Here is a 22121-nt window from a genome sequence, read left to right as displayed (position 1 = left end):
ATGCAAATCCTCCATGCTCTATTCTACCTTTTCCTTTTCCATTGCACTTCAGTTTGTCACCTACTATCTAATTTGTTATGCATTGCTTATTTACTGCCATCTTCTCCGTTTAAAATGTGAGCTTTCTCAGGGCAGAGGCCTTTGTTTCATTCTATGACAGATCTCCTATGCTGGGAGAGTCGTGCTGCATTGCAGGTACTCGGTACATGTTTGTGAATAGATCGATGAACGTAATAAATAGTAGTAGAAGTAGAATGAGAGGACATTCTCTAAATGCATGTTATATATTTGCACGATGGTTGCACTTATCTCTTGCTGTGAAACAAACCTCAAAATGTAGTGGCTTAGAACAACAACTGATCCATCGCTTGCCATTTTTGGGGTCAGGAGTTTGGGCAGGGCTCAGCTCCACGCGCTGTTGGCTGGGGCAGCTCCACTGGCTCTGGAGAATCCAAGATGGCCTCACATGACTGGGTTCTCAGCGCTGGCTGCTAGCTGGGGTACCTTGGTCTTCCTCCACGTGGCCTTTCTCTGCACATGGCCTCTCATCCTGCAAGGGCCTCTCTCTCCATGTGACCTGTCTCTCCAGCCAGATAGTCTGGACTTCTTTACTAGGTGGCTGGGTTCCCAGAGTGAAAGTGGAAGCTGCAAGTCCTCTTAAGACCTCGGCTCCCACATCCCAGAATGTCACTTCCAGCACATTCTGTGGGTCAAAGCTAGTCCCAGAGCCAACCCAGATATAAGGGCTGGGGAGATCACCTCTGCTTCTTGGTGGGAGGATCAGCAACGTGACATCACAACAAGTGTGTGGATGCAGGGGAGAGGAAGAGGGGACTTCTTTCTTCTTTTTTCAGTTTACTTTTTTATTGTGGTAAAATATACATAATAAAATTTACCATTTTAACAACTTTTAAGTATACAGTTCAGCGGCATTTCGTATATTTACATTATTGTGCAACCATCACCATCCATCGCCAAACCTCTTTTCTTGTCCCCAAACTGAACCTGTGTCCTCATTGAGCAACTCCCCCTTCTCCTCTCCCCGCCCCCCAGGCCCTGGCAGCTACCGTTGTACTTCCCGTCTCTATGAATTTGACTGGTCTAGGTATAACTCAACTAAATGGAACCACGCAATGTTTGTCTTTTCGTGACTGGCTTATTTCACTTAGCATAATATTTCTGACGTTTATCTAGGTTGCAGCATGTATCAGAATTTCCTTCCTTTTTAAGGCTGAATAATATTCCATTGTTTGTATAAAGCCCATTTTGTTTATCCATTCATCTGCCTGTGTGCTGTTGAGTTACTTCTGCCTTTGTCTATTGTGACTAGTGCTGCTGTGAACATGGGTATTCAAATGTCTCTTCACATCTCTGCTTTCAGTTCTATGTACTCAAGTATATACCCAGAAGTGGGATTCCTAGATCATATGGTAATACTATGTTTAATATTTTGAGGAACTGCTATACTGTTTTCCACAGTGGCTGCACCATTTTATAGAGAAGGGAGCTCTTTTGTAACAAGCCATAATATACCACAATATAGCCTGTACTTACGACTTTTATGAGGAATTTTTTTTCTCTGCTGAAAAGTATTCTAATGCACAATTTTTTTCTTTATTCCCCACCCCCCCCCCCCCCCACCGAGACAGGGTCTTGCTCTGTTGCCCAGGTTAGAGTGTGTGGTATCATCATTGTAGCTCACTCCAACCTACAACTCCTGGGCTCAAATGATCCTCTTGCCTCAGCCTTCCTAGTAGCTGGGACTACAGGTTCATGCTACCATGCCCAGCTAATTTTTCTACCTTTTTGTAGAGACAGGTTCTTGCTCTTGCTCAGGCTGGTGTCGAACTCCTGGCCTCAAACAATCCTGCCTCGGCCTCGCAAAGTGCTTGGGTTATAGGCTTGAGCCCCCACGCCCCAGCCTCTTTACTTTCTTATAAAAAGACTTCTTCCTTTTGGTCTCTGTGTGCGTTTGTGGTCCTGGAGATTAAATTTGGATCAGGTTTTCCACCATTGTTAGGGAAACTCCTCCCTATCCTGCAGAGAAAATCTATTCCGAGTTTGGCTGAATGGCAGGAGCAGTAACCCAGGGTCTCTGCTCTCTGCCTTGCTTAAACTCTGCAGCTCACACAGATTTCTAGGCTAGGGTGGCATCATTTTCCCTGAAAAGCTTTGGAGCATTGCCCCAGAAGACGGCTCTGAAATACCTTCAACTTCCAGCATTTTGCCAGCCCTTATGACTAATCTGAAAATGAATCTTTTGAGAAAAAGAAGGGGAAAAAAGGAAAAAAAAGCACCCTCCCAAGACAAACAATGAGAAATTGCTAAAAATAATAGATGCTTTATTGTTTCTCTTCCTAAAGGCCATATTTTTGGCTGGCTTTAGCTATTATTTATTCCCCTGGGGCACATTTCGTTTTCTCTGAAAGATTGTATAGTAAGGGGGAACAGCTTATAATTTGGGCTACAAATTGTGTGTGACATTTCCGTTTCTTATTTGGTGCTTTTCTCCATTATTGTCTTAGAAGAGCTTTTTCTTTCATAGGCGTTGTTTGAAAGCAGGCAGAGCCCCTCCCAAACAAGCATCCCCTTTACTGTAAAGATGTACACTAGGTTCATGTCTGTGCTTTTTTTGTTTTAAAAAAATGGATTAATGGCCTGCCTTCTCAGATTTATGAGACTATACTGTACCCTAAACCATAACAGGAGTAATTATATTCTTCATGTTCCTATAGCCTTCAATATTGGGAAGAGACCCATAATGGTAGATGCATTGGGATTTCAACAGGCCTTCTTGGATTGAGGACATATTTCTATTTTCCTTTGAAAGTAATTTTGATTCAAAACTTAATTTTTAAAATATTTATTTACTATATAAGAATAAGAAACTTCCTACTTGTTAACATACGTTACCATAGTTTCCAAAACAAAAATTAGTATGACAATGGCATTGTTTTTCAAAATCTTAATGTCTAGCTTAGTATCACACGCCATACAGCTTCTGGAAAACTCCACTGTACCTTCATTAGAGAATGAGAGTGAACAGGACAGATATCTTAGTTTTATTATGAGAATATTTTTTTACTTCATGGATCCCATGAAAGGATTTTGGGGGTCCCTGGGGGTCTCCAGACCATACTTTGAGGACCACTGTCTACTTTCTCCTGTTTTTTTAGCAAGGCATTTATAATCTAGTTAGAGCAGAGAAGGGAATGGGTGTTAGGAACTAATTTTAAGCCACCAAATGAAATACAGAAATGGCTAGCACAGTCAGATTTCACCTACTGTTTCTAATTTAGTTTAAATAATTGGCCCAAGGGATAAATATTTTTTATATCCATTTTATAGTTAAGAACAATGAGACTAAAAGATGGAACCTTGCTCAAAAATACCCAATAGAGCGAAGATTTGAACCCATGTCACCTGAGTCCAAAGTCACCTGCTCATTTTGTTGTTTCCTAATTTGTAGTTGACATACTGCGTTGTCATGTAGACCACTGTGACAGAGGGGATGGTATTAATCAGGACTTTGGGTTGTAAGTGCCAGAACTCTAACTTAAGCTTGTTTAAACCAACAGAAGAACATTTCTCACCAGCAAAAACAAGTGGTAGTTCAACCTCAAGCACGACTAGATCTAGGGGCTGGACTAACAAAATCAGAGCTGAGACGTTCTCTCTTGATCCCTTGGGCTTGACTTCCCTCTCAGTTGGCATTATTTGCATGCAGGACTTGACCCGAGCCGCTCTAGGCTCTATCTAGCCCACTTGGCAACCCCAGGGTCTCAGTCCATTTGTGCTACTGTAACAAAATTTCTGCGATGGGTATTTTATAAAGAACAGAAATGTATTAGTATTTCTCGCAGTTCTAGAGTCTGGGAGTCCAGGATCAAGGTGCTGGCAGGTTCCGTTGTCTGGTGAGGGCTGCTCTCTGCTCTCAGGATGGCACCTTGTTGCTATGTCCTCCAGAGGGGAGGAACACTGTGGCCTCAGGTGGCAGGAGGCAGAGGGCAAGTGAAAGGAATGCTTCCTGAAGCCTCTTTTACGAGAGCCTTAATCCCATTCATGAGAGAGTGGCCCTCCTGACCTCATTGCTTCTTAAAAGCCCTACTTCTTCATCCTATCACATTGGCCATTAAGTTTCAACACCGGAATTTTGGAGGGAACATATTCAAACCATAGGACCCTGCAAAAAAGAGAATGCATTGTTCTGGAAAGTTTCAGCAACAGTCCCAGGGATGACTCTCATTGGGCCACTTGGGACAAAAGTCTCTCTTTGAACCAATTCCTGGGTCAAGGAGGTAGAAGGCTGTAATTGGCTGGGTTTAGGACCATGTGCCAATCCTTGGAGCCTACGGGAGCAGAAGGGTCAACCCTACCTATTTCTACGTTAGACTCAGTTATCTCATCTGAGGGTGGCGGAGGGGTAGATCCCAAATGAAAACTGGGACACTCTTACCAAAACAATGGGGCCCCAGATTTCCGCAGTGGGTCCTGTTTTTCTCATGTATACCATTTAAGTTCACACCATAAATGGAATTCATTGATTTTTTTTTTCCTTTCCATTTCTTATTCTACAGAGTTGTTGTATAGGATGCTGTGGTCATATAAAAATGTCCTTTGTTCCCTGCTCTTACATTTACACTGATGTCTTGAAGAAAAATCAAACATACACACAAAATGCTCTAAAAATAATTATCCAGCAACGAATTGGCCTGTGGAAATGAAATCATGGTACACGTTAACTGTCTGTGAGCCAACGGATTGTGTAGAGGGTCCCAACAGACCAAACATTAGGGACAGAGCGGCATCTTTGATGAGTAAATCACACGGTCCCAGATACACTTTGATCTGTCCTCTGCATAAGCGTGTTCTGAAGAAGTCTTTTCCACTCGTCCTGGAAGATAATGTGTTGACGTTGATCGGGTATGAGTTGGTGGTTAGAGACTCAACAAAAGCTGATTGCCATCCCCCTTCCCACAGCACCCTGTGCTGACGTTGACTCTCTGGCCAGAGTTGCGTGTCCAGAGAGAACCTGAGAAGTACGGTGTCCCTGTTCCTTCCACCTTGCTGCCCTTACATACCGAGTGTGTCCAGGTCACTGTTCAGACGCTGCCCCTTGATGAATGGGAAACAAGAACAACTTGTTTGTTTTCACCGGAGAGAGGGGTAATTTAGAAATGCTTACGGTTGATTGTTGTTGGAATCAGAGAATTCAGCAATACTTACACTGATAAACTGCCACGGCCTTAAGTTTGTGACTGGAACCAGGTAAATTGCCAGAAAAGCAATATTAAAGGAAAATTCTTATTTAACCGAGATGCTCTTTAATAGCATAAAATTTCTATTTGAAGGATAGTTAAAGAAGGTTTCAAGCGCTTCGGACACTGTGACCTAGCGTTATTATTAACTGCTGGGATGCATTTATTTAAGGAGAGAAGGAAAAATGTAGCTTGTATTTAGTGAAGCCTGTTCAGCTGTTAATCAGGCATTGGGAATTCAGATACTGTTACATTTATTTCAAGAGTCAAAGACAGCTCATTCTGAATTAGTCTTTACTTGAAGATTTTGCTTTGAAATTTTCAGGGATTGTTTTCCTCAAAGCTGCCTTTTCCAACCCAAACATGCACAGATCAAAATTTCTAACTCAGATACCGTAACACTCACTTGCTCCAGTGCAAACAATGGAGGAAATTGGCATGTCTGCAACCAGTTGGAAGCTTTTATCTCCAGGTTTTTGGATTTGACGCTTTGAACTGCGCTACGTGCGTTGGCCTCAGCTCCACTTTCCCTCTGAGTCCTGAATGGGGTCAGTGAAGAGAACGAACCGATTTGGACTTTCCGTTCACAGCTGGCCTCTTGGTGGCACATAGTAGGAGCTTTTTGTTCAGCTTCTACCCACCCTTCCCCCCTACTCTGATAGAGACAGAGTCTCTACACTGTAGTTAGTAGAACCCTACTTGATAAAATGGAGACCCGGTTTTCTTCATTCCTTAGAAAGTCCTTTCAATATCATTGCATTAGTCAGCTTGGGCTGCTGTCAGAAAATACGGCAGCCTGGGTGACTTCAACAGCAGAAATTTATTTTTTCACAGTTCCGGAGGCCAGAAATCTAAGATCAAGTTCCTGGTTTGCAGACAGCCACCTCCTCTCTGGGTCCTCACATGGCCTCCACTCTCCATGTGCACAGAGAGAGGAGGATCTCTGGTGTCTCCTCTTCTTATAAGGACACCAGTCCTATTGGATGAAGGCCCCACCCTTGTGACCTCACTTAACCTTGATTACCTTCTTCCAGGCCCCATCTTCAAATATAGTCACATTGGGGGTTCAACATGTGAAACTGGGAGCAAGAAAATTTAGCCCACAGCAATCATTATATATTTTTTTCTTTCAATAAGACTAAGATAAAAGTCTTCTCTGTGCTTTCAATTCACGTGGTGTTCTTGTCTACCAGGATCTCTGCTAGCACTCAGCAAGCACGCTGTGGGTGGAGAAAGGATACAGTAAACTATTTCAGCTGGTGAGAATGACATGCAGGATTAAAAACACAAAAAAATTGAATCTCATCTCTTCTTGTTCTCCTTTCCTGTCAATGTAGCCTGTCCTATTTGTAACTGCCTGTTTATTTCACATCCTGCTCTGATGGATGCCTGTTATTAAAGTGGATCAGGCCCCGAAGTCGTAATAACGGAGGCAATTTCCCAGGGTGAGGTTTGCGTAGTGTGGAGATTAGCCTCGTGTTCAGCGATCGCGTCCTTATCAAGACACTGGGGAGAAGAGGCCAAGGGTATACTTCTAGCTTTCTTCTGTCACCGTTTTACCACTGAGTTTCGATGTGTCAAGGCATTTTCCTAGATTATTGGCGTTGGCCTCTAATTCTATACCTGTATGTGCCTACTTGTTTATGTATTTGTATTAGAATGGTGTTAGGGACCTGGTAGAAGTTATGCCCTGTTGTTCCAGAATTTTGGCCAGGACTCAAAGTGGAGACAGACGGCGCAAGTGCCCCACATTCTAAGGTCAGCAGTTGGGGCTCTCCAGGGCTTGACGAAGGGCTCTATTTTAGGAGAATGGGCCTGGCCAGCATCACCCCCAATCCAAGTTGATGCAAGAGCCAAACGGGAGAGAGGATGGTAGTCTTTTTAGGGAGAAGAGTGTTTACCAAAAGCTATCATCTCCCTCCCCCTGCTATAAGCGAGGTGAGTGGGCTGTCCACTTGTGAGCTGACCAAAGTCAATGTGGTCTCATCCCTCTTAGATTCTTTTCAAAGCTGCTGAAGAAGTTAGAGTTGGTGAGTGTTCACTGTTCTTCTGTAACCTTGCTCCGATTTTAATGAAAGCAGGCCTTAGACCAAATTCTCCCACACGTACAGACATTTACTAGATGAATATTCATTAGCAGAGCAGGCTCAAAACAGCTCAGAAACCCACTCCGCGAGGCTGATGCAGCCCCAGCTCGCTGTCCCCTGGAGTAGCGTGCTCATCCCTGGCTGCATGCTGGAATTGGCAGGGAGCTTTGCAAAGACACGGATGCCGGTCCTGCCCCCAGAACTTCCCACGTCACCTGTCTGGGTGAGGCCTGGCTATTTATTTAAGACCTCTGCATGCCATGCTCATGTTCAACCAAGCTTGAAAACCAGTGTTTTAGGTGCTCCAACCACACCCTGTAGGAAAGGTTCATTTAAGGCCAACCCAGCAACATCACGGAGGCAGCAACATCACAGTCCTCTACTTAGGACTCTTCGATCAAAAAATCTAAACCAATGGCTGGACTTAGCATTGGGGGTTAAGTCATGGGTGTCATCGTAAGGGCACAGGGTTCTGGCTCAAGTGGACTCTTAGTCCCAGGTCACGCCAGAGTGGGAAGTGTCTCCAGACTATTTTAGCCACATAGAGTATCCTAAATACCTTGAATTTCACCAGTGAGACCCTGTTTCTAACATCCGTCATGCTATTAATAATAAACAAGTCATTAGTTTCACCAATAGGAACCTGTTTTAGTATCCTTGATGCTACTTAACAACTGCTGGTTGTTGGATAAGCTAGGCTAAGAGAAATGTGCCTGTGGTAGCTGTCCCTGGATGGTGGACCTTTCCAAAGTGGCGCTAGGTGACCTTGCCAGGTCTGTGTATACTTGGTAGTTGACAACACCTAAAATTACGGCTAACGTAACTGGCACATACATGATATCATAATGATTACGTAGATGTATTTTAAAGTAAATTACGGCTATAATAGCACTGCATCTGCCCAAAGCCAAAGGAGGGGTGTTGTTTGTAAAGAGAGTTGTTGGTAAAGTCTGGACATGTCCCAGCTGCCAATCATCCCTCTCCACCCCCAGACAAGTCAGGACCTGGCCATCTGCAGTCTGGAGATTGTGGGGCCACTGTACTAGCTTACTACCTGATGTCACCTTAGCAGAAAGACGCGGCTAACTGGCAGGAGAGAGGTGGCCAGGCACAAATGGGGCCAGGCTGCCCTCTGGTTCTGGAGGGTGTAGGCATCATCCCCACCTTGTGCCTGCAGGTGTTGGAGTTGGAGGACAGAGACTTGCTGGGGAACCCTGCGCAGAGCAAGAGGCGTGTGCATTAGAGGAATGTGGCCCATGACCGCCAGCAGGGAGTCAGCTGGGAGACGTGGCTGGCATCTCCCAAGAGGCCCACCAATGACTAGGGCAGCTGGGTGCCCTAGTCACACCGAGAGTAGGGAAAAGAACCCAATTAGCTATACATATTTTAAGTGCAATCCAACTGTAGGCTAGATTTTTCTGCAATAATAATGCATAACCGTCTACCCCTAAGAAGCCTACATGGACGATCATTTCTTCTTGTCCATGCCAGCTTGTCTAGGATGGATTGGCCGAGAGGCTCTGCTTTAAGGTGTCAGTTGAGCTGTGCTTGTTCCTGTGAGTTGGCCTCAGATCTGCTCCTTTGTGTTTATTCTGGTATCCAGGCTAAAGGGGCAATGAATACCTGTGGAAATCGTCCCTCATGGCAGGGAACGAAGTGCAAGGGAGCAAGCTGCACTGCAGATGCATGCACCAAGATTCTGCTGATGGCATGCCTGCTAACACCGTGTGGACCACAGTGAGTCACATGACCAAACCCAGCATCAGTGAGGCAGAGGGTACACCTCCTAAGGAAATACACTGGAGAGAATGAGTATTTCTGACCAATCATCTCATCTGCCACAGGGGCCAAGAAAGAGGCACATCTCATCTTTCCTGTCATCTTCCTTGTCCCAAATACCAGAGCAGTAGCTCAGGAAAGAGGGAGAGAGGGGTACACATGAGGGAAGACCACAGTCCACTCCCCTTCAAGCTTTTGACCCACCTGTAATGGTGGGATTGGGGAAAAGATGTTGATCTAAATACAAAATAGAAGTTTTACAAAGACCAGGGCTTAGCTTTAGAAAACTAGAATGAGATACTTCCATTAATTGGAAGTTACTGAAAAACCATAGAGTTGGATTAAGATGTTTTTTGAGGGGGCTGTCTGCCCAACAGGGAAGGGGAGTTTGACACAGTAGAGTTGAACATTGAGATTGGCAAAAATGATGCCATCTCCTGTTTATGCCTCAATGTACCCGAGACTCCTTGGTAATCTGTTACATATGTTTCCCTTGATGTCATCAAGGAAAATGCTTCTGTAGATCTTTGCCTGGTGGTTAATTGTAAGGAGTACGTTTCCCATGAGCTGTGCCTGGAGAAATTCACTAAATTGGCAGAACAAAAGGGAACAGAACAGGATGTCTCTATGAAGTCTTTCCTTTACTGTAGGAAGTTGCTTCTCTTTGGGATTCTAGTTTGTCAATCTGTTCATTATGGATAATGCTGTCTTTTCAGGGTAGTATTTCTCAAAGTATGTTTCACAGGCCCCCCAGTTTTGAATTATGTTGTAAAAGGTCTTCTGGGAAGAGAGGATTCTATGGTCAAATGAGCTTGGGAAACAAAAGTTTTCCTTGCTGCAGACCTTTTCAGAGCCTTTAGTATGTTAATATTCATCGTAAATATCTAAAAATGGGAATAGTTTGTACTGATTTTTAAAAATCATTTCGACAAGAAATTTTTTTCAAGGACTAGCAGAGCTACAGATGATAATGCAGCAATTGCTGCCCAAGGGAATTTATAGGCTAAATTATGTTATATTATTTTGGGTTTTGGAGAAAAGTGCTAGATAAATTCATGGGGTATTTTTTATTTTTACTAAAGACGTCTCTTTAATGTGCTATCTCACACAGATAACCTCTACCAAAAATCTATATCACCTTGTGAGCTTGGTAATAAAATCAGTTTTCAATGAGAAAATTTGACAGTGGGAAGGTCTATGAAAAAGGGAGTTTAGGAAGAAAATGTTGCAAGAGATAAAATCAGCAAAGCAATTAACATATGTCATCGTTGATTTTTCTCATTTCCAGGCTAAAGAATCATAGTTCCTTTCTTCCTACTGTGTAAGCTCAGTTCTGTTTCAGACAAACCATCTCCTGAGAAATTTAATGGGATTATTTCATTCTTGGCTCCATCAGCAGCCCGGTCTTCCTCTCTTCTCGGCTGCAACTCCATTGCCAATCCATCAGTGACATTTCTGGGCATACTCATTTTCTCTCACTCCATTTTTCTTTGCCCACATTCCCGACCAATCAACAGCCCTGGAAAAATCCTGCCATCTGTTTTACGGTATTGATCTTGTGTTGCCATGTTTTCTAAGGGAAGACTTTCAGCCATGTGGGTGACATCCTTATACATATGTGGTCTCCTGCTTTGGCTGGTTCTCTCTTCTACTTGTCAGCTTTGCCATGCTGGCTCTTCAAAGGGGTCCTTCCTTCCCACTCCACTCCTTCTCTCAGCACAAAAAAATTAGGGGTACTCGTGGTTGATAGCCTCAGTTTCCTACTCTTTCCAGTTCTAGACTACCTGCTTCATCATCTCTTTTTCCCTCCCTTCTTTCTCATAAAGTCAGAGAAAGCCAATAATAAAAATAGATAATTTGTTTACTATTCACAGCTCCTTAAAGTAGGTACTAACATTATGCCCATTCTACAGATGAGGAAATTGAGGCACAAAGTGGTTAAATAATTTGCAAACATCGCATAGTTAATAAATATGACAGCTGGGCTGTAACCCAGTAGTCTGGCTGCAGAATCCAGTCAATCTATTTTTTTTTTCTTCATTCCTATCAGCTTTGTAACAATTAGCATCTTTATTGAGCTATGATTCACATATCATAAAATGCTCCCTTTTAAAATGTGCAATTTAGTGGGTTCTAGTATACTAACAGGGTTGTGTAACCAACACCAGTGTCTAACTCCAAAATATTTTCATCACCTCAGAAGAAACCTTGTGCTTGCTAACAGTCATTAACCCATAGCCTCTGTGCCCAGCCCCTGCTAACCACTAATCTACTTCCTGACTCTGAATTTGCCTATTTTGAACATTTCATATAAATGGAATCATATAACATGTGTCTTTTTCTGCCTGGTTTCCTTCACTTAGCATAATGTTTACAAGCATTTATGTTGTAGCAGGTATCAGTATTTCATATCTTTTTATTTTGGAATACCATTCCATTGTATGGGTATCTCACATTTTATTTATCCATTTCTCAGCTGATGGACATTTGGATTGCTTTTTGGCCATTATGAATATGCTGCTGTTAATATTCAGGTGCAAGTTTGTGTGTGTACATATGTTTTCGTTTCTCTTGAGTATATACTTAGGAATGGAATTTGTGGGTCACATGGTAACTATGGATTTAACATTTTGAGGAACTGCCAAATGGTTTCCAAAGCAGCTGCACCATTTTACAATCCCACAAAGAACGTATGAGGGTTCAAATTTTTCCACGTCCTTAACAACTCTTGTCTTTTTCATGATCGCCATCCTAGGGTGTATGAAGTGGCATTTCGTGCTTTTGATTTGTGGTTCTCTAATGACTGATGATGTTGAACATCTTTTCATATGTTTATTGACCATTTGTATATCTTCTATGCAGAAATACCCATTAAAATCCTTTGCCATTTTTCAATTGGATTCTTTGTCTGTAACTTTGTTGAGTTGTAAGAATTCTTTATATAGTCTGGATACAAGTCCCTGATAAAATATACGATTTACAAATATTTTTTTCTCATTCTGTGGGTTATCTTTTCACTTTCTTGACACAGTCCTTTGAAGCATAAAAGTTCCTTTAATTTTGATGAAGTCTGATATATCTACTGTTTCTTTCGTTGTTTGAGCTTTTGGTTTTATATCTAAGAAACCATTCTTCAATGCATGGTCCTGTAGATTTACTCCTATGTTTTCTTCTAAGACTTTTATAGTTTTAGCTCTTACATTTAGGTTTCTAATTGATTTGGAGTTAATTTTTTAATGAAGTGTAAAGAAAGGATCCAACTTCATTCCCTTGCATGTGATTATTAGTCCATTTTGTAGGGCAGGTCTGCTAGCAACAAATTTTCTCAATTTTTTTTTTTTAAATCTAGGAATTTCTTAATTTCTTCTTTGTTTATAAAGATAATTTTTCTGGATTCTTGGTTGACAGTATATTCTTTAAGCACTTTGGAAATGCCATCCCATTGCTCTCTGATCTTCATAATATCTGATATGAAAACAGCTCTTACCATTGTTAAAGATTCCTTGCATGTGATGAGTTAGTTTGAGTTCCTTTTGCTGCTTTCAAGTTTCTTTCCTGGTCTTTGCCTTTTGACAGTTTGATTATGTTGTGTCTAGGTGTGGATATTTTTGAGTCCATCCTCTTTGGATTTTGTTGTGCTACTTGAAAATGTAGATTAATTAATTCCTCATCAGATTTAGGAAGTTTTTGGCCATTATTGCTTTATGTACTCTTTCTGCTCCTTTCTTTTTCACCTCTTCTTCTGGGATTCCCATTATGTATATGTTAATATGCTTAATGGTATCCTACAGGTCTCTGAGGTTTGGTTCATTTTTCTACATTCTTTTTTTCTGCTAGTTCCTCAGATTAGATCATCTCAATTCCTCTAAGCTCACGGATTCATTCTTCTGCCAGCTCAAACCTCTAGTAAAATTTTTATTTATATTATTATGCTTTTTAACTCAAGAATTTTAATTTGTTTGGGTTTGTTTGCTTGTTTTCTTTAGAATTTTTATCTTTTCATTGATAGTCTCTATTTCATTGTTCTCATACTTTCATTTAGTTCTTTAGATGTGGTTTTCTTTAGTTCTTTGGACATATTTATAGTAGTTGATTTAAAGTATTAATGTTTGTCTCATAAATCCAACATGTGCACTTCCTCAGGTACAGTTTATACTTAATTCTTTTTTCCTTGTGTAGCGGTGCAGGGGTGGAGAACCTGTGGCCTTCTAGGTCCTTAAGTTTGGCCTTTTGACTGAATCCAAATTTTATAGAACAAGTTCTGTAACAAGGTGTTTGCTGCTCTTTGTCATGTGTGTCCACTGAGGTCTCTGTTCAGTAACTTTAGTGGTTGGCTAATAACTGAACAGAGATATTCTTAAAAACATAGGAAAAGTCAGTTCTCCCCTTTGCCAGTGGGCTTTGTGTATGTGTGTTGATGCTGATCCTCAATACTCAGGCAGTTTTCAACTCTGCATGAGCTTTCTCTTACTGCTTGCACAGAGCTTCTAGGTCAGCTAGAGGGGAGAGATTCATACCTCCTTAGGTCTTTCCATAGGCATGTGTACAGTCCTGCACATGCTCATGACTTTCCAGATCCCTAGGAATATGTTGGAACTTTACAAAGCCCCCTGTAGTCATCTCACTCTCTAGACTTTCCTTTTAAGTTTTTTTAGCCAGCCTCTTACTTCCCCCAAATGGTATTGTTGCCTCAGACACCTACAATATTAAACAATTGCAGCTAATTGTTTTCAACAAACACCTGGGGATTAGGTTTTTCCCACTTAGCTGTTCTGATTCAGGTCTACTGAAAATAAGCCCTGTTAATGGGGCATTTCCAGGGAACTGCCAGACTAGTCAAATAGCGATAAGTATCTGGGGTCTGGGGATGGTACTCTCTGGGGGCTCTAAGCCCATTTTGTTCCCTTCCAGGGGTTGCTAGGCTACTAGGTTTTTTTTTTTTCCAGTTACTGTTCTTGCTAGACTGCTGGTTTTCAGGGCTGTTGCAGAGCTGTGGAGAGGAAGATGAAAATAGTGCAAGTTAAAATGCCACAAAGCTTGCTATTCTTGCTGAGATTCAGCTGTTTTTCTCAAATAAATGATCCTCTGCTTGTTGCAAGCCTTTGTTTAATTTCCCAAATTCTGAAAAAGTTAATTTTGACAATCTTGCCAGTGTTCCTGTTGCTTTTATAGAGGAATGAATTTTTTGGAGGTATTTACTCTGCTATTCTGGACTTGCTTCTTCAGGCACTCCAATTTTAATTTATGAGCACAGATTTCAGTAAACCCTTAATAAGTACACCGAAGACCTAGTTATGAATGAAAGTAGAAGGCTATAGGATTGTAAGTCATTTGTGCAGGAGAACTCTAGAAGTGATTTAATATTTTTCCTGCTAGTTCAAGATCATCAAGAGAACACTTATAACCAATATGTGCAGACCATGCTTTTAGAAACATTTTTCTGTGAGTTAAATTTTCATAAGTGGATAGTGTTCCTTTTGTACGGATGCATCCTGATTTATTGTTGATGAACATTTAGTTTCCCTCCCCCACCCCAAGTTTTCACTGCTACAAATAATGGTCCAGGGCATATTATTGGACATTTTTTGTGTATGTAAGTCATTTATCAGATAAATCCATTGAAATATACTTACTAGCTCAAAAGGTATATGTGTTTGAAATCTTGATAGCTAGGGTAGTGTTTTTATTTTTAAATCTTGAGAGCTATGTATTCTTTTTCATGCTAGCATTGGAGGTATTTTTCTTTATGGTTCAGTCTTTATTTTGAAAGGTCTTAAATATGTAGTGTCTGAAAAGTTGGGAAACAAGGTAGACTGATTTAAAACTGTGTTAACTATATTTTCAAATATGTTTTTCTGCATCCTCCTGATATCTTTTTAGATGAAATACCCTTAAATTAAAAGCAATGAGAAGAGGATGGTGAATATGCTGTTTTCCCCTAGGTATCCAAACTTTTTGGATATCCTATAGATTAGCAAGTAGATGTTTTATTTTATTTCCATTCATAACATCTATACCAGGAAGCAACCTGAATGGCTAGAGCCCTTCTTGGTATTTGGAAGCCTAGCCTAGTTTTTCAGCAGCTCCTTTGGAATATTTTTCTCTTTCCAGTGAGTTGTGGTGGGATGACTCACCTTTCTGGATTTGTTACCCACAGGACTCAGCATTTTAAATTATAGCGTGCTTGCTCTTCTAGCTGGGTAAGATCAGAGCATGATGAAAGTAATGCAGTACAAGGAGAACCTGAGTGTTTATAGCACTTTTTAAAGAAGTGTTTTGAGTTGTGACCTACCCTTTCTCATTATGTAAGGGGAGAATAAAAATGATCTCTTGTCAGCGGCCTTTCTCTTTTTTACCCTAATGTTTATCTGGGTGTCTTTTGATATTTTATTACTCATGCTACCTTCTGAGGAGCAAAGCAGTAAAATGTATTTTAGGTAGAGCACAGGGAGGTATTAATTGCCTCACTGGGAGAAAGCTGGTTCTTGGGCCAGTCCCTTCTGGCACTAGGATTAAGGAAATAAAAGTGTCCCTTTGCTAATTTTCAGTTCAGTTAGAGGCCAAATCCCATTACCACAAACCCAACACAGTGGAATATTTACATGACAATAGGATTTCCAAATCTGGACCAAACAACAGCCTGCTCATTGCAGACAATGAAATTCTAGCCCTACATATGCCTTAGGAGTTTTTCATAATGGAATTTGACCTGAAGTTAAGTTTGCAATCAGGATTATGCTTTGGGAATGGTGCTTCTGCACATGAATGCAAGGAGGAAAGGGCCTCTTTGACTTTCTCTGAAATATGCTATCAGAGTGAATCGGAGCTACACTATAATAACATGATGAATCCTCGTAAGTATACAGGAGATTTGTAAAAGCTGCTCATCAAAATGTGATCAATGGCTTTGGCTCCTAGAATAAGTGGTGGCTGCCACTCTCTGCCCCGGCACCTAAATTGCATTTCGGAAATAGATGTTGAATGAAGAAGAAACTAAAAACAACTTTGGCTTGTGTTTCTGTGGTTTCTTAACAGAAAAGTTCCACAGGGTAAATTTGGCTTTCCAGGGAGGCTGGATTTTAATTAGCATAGCAAACATGTCCGGTGTTTTATTAGTCTACTAGCCAAGGTTCTGATGGCCCCTCAGCTCCAGAGGTGCACAGTTGAGGAAGAAAGCATCATGAATCAGAAGTTGGCTCTGTGGCACCTGATCAAAGGGCCATGTGCAGAGCTGCTTACAGCCCATGCAAAGATAACCTTAGGGGTGACATGGAGTCTGTAGAATGCAAAAGCATCCTCTTCCCGCAGGACTTGGAAGAACTCAGCTGTGGCTGCTGTTGTCACCTAGGCTGAGATCAGGAAAAAAGGACTCAGTTACCTCAACCATCATGTAGATATAAAAATACTACTAATAATATGAATAATAATAATAATGATAGCAGCAAATTTTTATATACCACTTTTTATGTCCCAGGCACAGAATGAAGACTTTACATAATATATTTTTATCTACTTTAGAGACAAGGGTACCATGAGGGTAGGTACTTTTTTCTCCACTTTACAGATGAGGAAACTGAGGTGCAGAGAGGCTAAGTATTATATCCGAGATCTCATAGCTATTCAGTGTCAGAGCTTGAATTTGAACCCAAGCAATTTAACTCCATAATTCATACACTTAACCATTTTCCTACAGTGCACCTCATCTACAAAACCTCTGTATTTTGAGAGGGTGTCTCTCTGTTAAGCTGCTTGTTATACGAATGTATTCAACAAACATTCATTGAGCACCCATGGGCCAGACACTGGGATTACAATGGTGAATAAAAGTAGACAGGGTGGCTTCCTTCTTTTATGATAAGTGGTCATGTTGATGAAGGCTAGAAAAGAATGAAACTTGATTCCATGGTGACCTTTAACAAAGGAACCTGCTCCAGACCAGGCAGGAAGAAGCAACACCTAGGCTGAGGTCAACAGGGAGGACAGGCAGGGGCAGGGAGACATGGCATTCCATAACATGCAGCAGCATGTGCAAAGGCCATGGGGCAGGTGGGCTCGTGGCCCTTCACAAAGCTGCAGCACAGATGGTGAGAGGATGAGGCTGCAGAGGTTGGCTCGGACAGACCATTGAGGGCTCCTTGGTTATGTCAGGAAGTCTTATCTGACAAGCAATCGAAAGCCATTGAGGACGCTTAAGTAGGAAAGAGGAATGGATAGATTTGGGTTTTGGAAAGATTTCTCAGGTGTCTCAGCAGAACAGATGGAAGGGTCACCAGAGAGGGTACTGGAAAACCAGTCAGGATGTCCCTCCTGTAGTCCAGTTGAAAGATGGAGGCAGCTTGCACTAGAACGGTGGCAGTGACCAGAGGCAGGATAGATCTGAGAGCTATTTGGGGGATAAAATATGGAGGAGTACCATGTGCCAGGGCCTGTGTTAGGCAGTAGGTAGAGAGAAATCCTGTTCTCAAAGGGTTTTATAGCAGTGGTTCCAACTGGGGGCCATTTTGCTCCCACTCTCCACCCCCAGGAACATTTAGCTGTCACAATAGGAGGATAGCGGTGGGGGTGGGGTGGGGCGGGTTTCTACTGGTATCCAGTGGGTAGAGGCCAGGGAAGCTGCTGAACATTCTACAATGTACAGAACAGCCCCTTACAACAAAGCACTCTCTGGCCCCAAATGTTCATGGTGCAGAAGGCGAGAAGCTCTGGTTTATGCCTGAGATGATGAGGCAGAGGAGCGAGAAGTGCAGTTTATAATACAGCATGATGAGGTCAAGTGCAAGGCACCAGGGAGTCCAGGGCCTTCCCCCTCCCTTGTTTGGGGGAGGGGGAAACAGTGGAGGCTCCTGCTCTTAGCGTGGGTTGGCGAGGGCCCTGTAAACCTACTGGAGCAGTCTTTGAGTTCTCTTTCGTTCAGATGAAGTTAAAGTATTAGTTAAGACTGTGAGTCCAAGGGTTCAAATCCATACTCCATCTCTACTAGCTTCATAACCTTTGACCTCACTGTGCCTCAGTTTCTTCATCTCTGTATTGGTTCTCCCTTCATAGCACTTTGGTAAGATTAAGGGAGACCATTCTTGTGAAAGCTTGAGCACACGGTATCTGGGACGTGGTAATCACGCAATAAATGCCCACGATAAACACCTTTCTTCTCAGGTGCCTGGTTTACTTCGTTTTTATTTTCTCCACATTTTCTTGAATAAACAGAGGACATAAAACTGCGCCTCCACAAAACCCATTCCCAACCCCCCTTTGCTGGCTCAGCTTGCCAAGTGTGCCCAGCCTCTTTCCTGCCTGTAACAGGAAAAGTGAAAGAGAAGAAAATAATGCACTACTGTTCATTTTAACTGTAGTATTCAGATTTTTGTGGGAACATCTGATGGAAAAGTTGAGATTTTGAAACGGGATGCTCAGCCTTTCCTCACAGTTGAGCAATACATGTAGTGGTCCCTAATGCAATACTAGACTCATCTGTGGAACACGATAGCCCAGTTCCAGAACTGCTGTCCAACATATTTAATCATCATGTAGTAATAGACTTAGGAGTTCTTCAAAATTTGAGGCATCCTGGTCTATTAATGTGCTAAAGGTAGTTGTATTCATGTAGTTGTGTTTACTGAAAAACAAGGCCCATTTTTTTTTTAACTCACCAAAGAACTGAATAATGCATTTAAACCATTTAAATTTGATTTCTTTATACCTAAAAGATTTTTTTTTTTTTTTTTGGAAAATTTCCACTGACCCCTTCAATACTGAGCCCACTGTGAAATGATGTTTAGATTTAGACAGAACCATCTGACCCCAAGAAAAAAGGAGTGTTTGACAAGGTTGGCAAATGATATTACTGGGAACCTGATTCCAGTGGGAGAGAAGTCAGGTTGGGTGTGTCTTCCAAGGTGGGAAATGTATTCCGTTTTCTTCTAGCAAATCAGAGAATGGATCTGTCTTACTGGCACAGGCACTGTATTCTAGATCATGGGTTGGCAAATTGGCCTACCATGGGCCAAATCGGGCCCGCAGCCTGTTTCTGTAAATACAAATTTTTTTGGAACACAGCATGCTTAGTGATTTGTGCATTTTCTTTGGCTGCTTCGGTGGCAGAGTTGAGTGGTTGCAACAGAGACCACATGGCCCACAAAGCCCAAAATAACTTTCCTTCTGGCCTTTTACAGAACAAGTTTGCTGATCCCTGCTCTAGAAGACTGCTTCTCAAACTTTGATGTTCCTAAGAATCACCTGCAGATTCTTGTTCAGTACGTCTGAGAATGTCATTTCTCACCAGCTCCCAGGCAATGCCAATTCTGTTGGTGCTTGCACCACACTTTGAGGAGCAAGGTTCTAGAAATTCATGGGTCTGATGGGATATTGTGCTTATTGGAGGCAGAAATCTTGGTGGCTGAGAGCACTGGGTTCAAGTTCCATTTCTAACATTTATTACCTTGTTATCTTGGCAAGATACCTAATGTCCCCTAAGCTTTGGATTGCTGCTATATAAAACAGAGAGGTATTTTGCTTCTCCATAAAACACAATATTGTCTATAAAGTACTTAGCACGGGGTCTGGCCTTTAACATGGATTCAGTACTTATTAGCAACTGGTACACTGGGCCTACACTGAGATGTATTACATTACCTCATAGGGATCAGCCACAATCCCTGCTGTGGCCTTCACATCAGCCCTTGGAGGCCACCTTAAAGAGAAGGGCCTTTATGAGATTTTTGAGCCCCTGGAGGGCAGTTTTTATTTAAACGAAAGATTATTTTAGAGGTTGCTTTGAGTTTAAATGTTAATATTCAATTAATTAACCTAATTCTTCCTCCAGTTCAGCATTCAGATCTTACTATTCTATCATGTTTACAAATCTTTGGCCCCGTTTACAAACTTAAATAATTAAACTCTTTATATTTTAACATGATTTCATAAACATAAAATATTTGGTGTCTTTTTAAGTCATCTGACTTGACTCACTCCTTCCCCAAGGAAAATTCCTTCTTTTCCCTTTGAATAATTCTTATAATCCTCATAAATCAAACTTATGGTGAACATTGTTAACCCAAATATCTTAAAACTGTATGTTAATATCACAAGGTTTTAATTTCAGATGATAAATCTGTACCAATTACTCAATTAAATGTTTTAATTTGGAATTATAAGAACAACTTGTTAATTGGATAGGCCAAATTCCCTTAAATGTTCAAATGATTAAGGTACCAAATATTTATAGATTCCATAACATAAATAATATATAAAGTTTTTTATAGGTTTGTTTCTTTTAAACATTTCTGGACCTCATTGTAAACGTTACCAAAGTTAAAAGATGCTTACTCACTAAGGAAACATTTGCTGTTCTAAGGAGACCTTGTCAGCTTGTTGAGATTGCATGATAATTGAACATTGCAGGCAGGACACAACTGGATTCTTGTCCTTGATGCTGTTGGCACACTCTGAACCCTATTTATAGTTACTATATCATTGCCTTCATAAATTAATAAAGTGAGTGATCAGATAACCCTTGGATTCAAGTTAGAGATTACTCTGGGCTGCTCCACGTTTCCTGCATGGGGTTTTCATTTCTTTGTCTCTTAAGGTATCTAAAGGTCCTACCAGCTAACCTTAATGACCTTGGAGCTTGTTGGAAAATGGCATCTTTTCAAAAACTTCCTATCTCTGAAGGCCACAAATTTTCTAGATATTAAAATGAGAATCTGTTTAATTTTGGATAGCTTGAGTGATATGTGGTCACCACTTCTAAGATCTTTCTGCCAGTAGAGTTGGCCTAGGTCATTAAAATCTTTGGGTGTTGAAGGCTACCAAAGCAGTTAAATATTATCCATTTAGTATCTTTGGCTAGCCTAATTATATGGAGAAAGCATTAGAGTTGGTTGAGATTGTCTAGATTGTCAGTTCAGTTCTTTCATTTTTAAAGAAGAGAAAAGACAGATGTTTACAGTTCAAGTTCAAGGTCAAAAAAGGCATGTGCTAGATTAGGTGGTTGAGTGTTGCTTGGGAGACAAATGTTATTCACGGTCCCCCTCTTTTCATACCCTAAACTTCCCATAGACACTTATCTTAGTTGCTATGAGAGCAATGATGCAAAATAATTATTTTAATTTTTACCTATATTTTATTATTTGAATATGTGAGCAGGTCTTGGATTATATTGCCATAATTCATTTGAAAGGCATTTGTATAAAAGATAGTATTACTCCAGTTTTAGCCATTTCATAAATGCCTGGATTGTGTACCAGGTTTAGATGTTACCACTGAAGAATGCTTTTCTGGGATTGAACTGTAACAGTTGTTTTTTTGTTATAAAAGTTGACTTCACTGATATATAATTTTATGAGCTAAAGCTTTCCAGGAAGAAAACACTTTGATCATATCATACCATTATATTCACCCAAGGAGAGCCCATCTCTGCAATCTAAAGCTAGAAATATTTTGTGTAGAATTCACACTCAGGCCATCTCTTGCCTATTAGGGCTTTCTCTCCTGGGTATGGATTTATTGTGTAGTTAAGGGTAAAAGAAAGTTTTTAGCCATTTGTTTTTGGGGGTACCAGAAGTTAAACCCATCAATGGTATTATGGGTACCAAATATGATCCTACTCTCTTGAAAGAAATTAAGAAACTAAGTCAAAGGTAGAAAAAAAAAAAGAAATTAAACCATTACCTTCTGTTCATGGTTATGATTAAAATTGCTGTGGTTTAGCCAATCCCTTTACCTTTTATTGAAATACATTTATCCACAATTGATAATTTTGAGCAATGCAAATAGTTTCAAATGATATATGTAGAGTTGTAAGCCATCCCATTTTTTGGCACATGATATAAATTTTTCTAGCATGCCAAGATGCTTGATTTTCTCAGGAATTCATCCACCTTGGATTTGTATTGCTTTTGAATTTCGTGGTCTCCTACCTGAGTTCTCACTTGGGCCCTGTTGTTGATCTTGCTCTTGTTGTTATTGAAGCACGTGAGAATAAAATCAACCTTTAAAA

The sequence above is a fragment of the Eulemur rufifrons genome, chromosome 7, assembly GCF_041146395.1.
Source record: "Eulemur rufifrons isolate Redbay chromosome 7, OSU_ERuf_1, whole genome shotgun sequence".
In the NCBI taxonomy this organism is placed as follows: domain Eukaryota; kingdom Metazoa; phylum Chordata; class Mammalia; order Primates; family Lemuridae; genus Eulemur; species Eulemur rufifrons.
The sequence above is the reverse complement of the archived record's forward strand: the minus strand, read 5'-3'. Positions refer to the sequence as shown.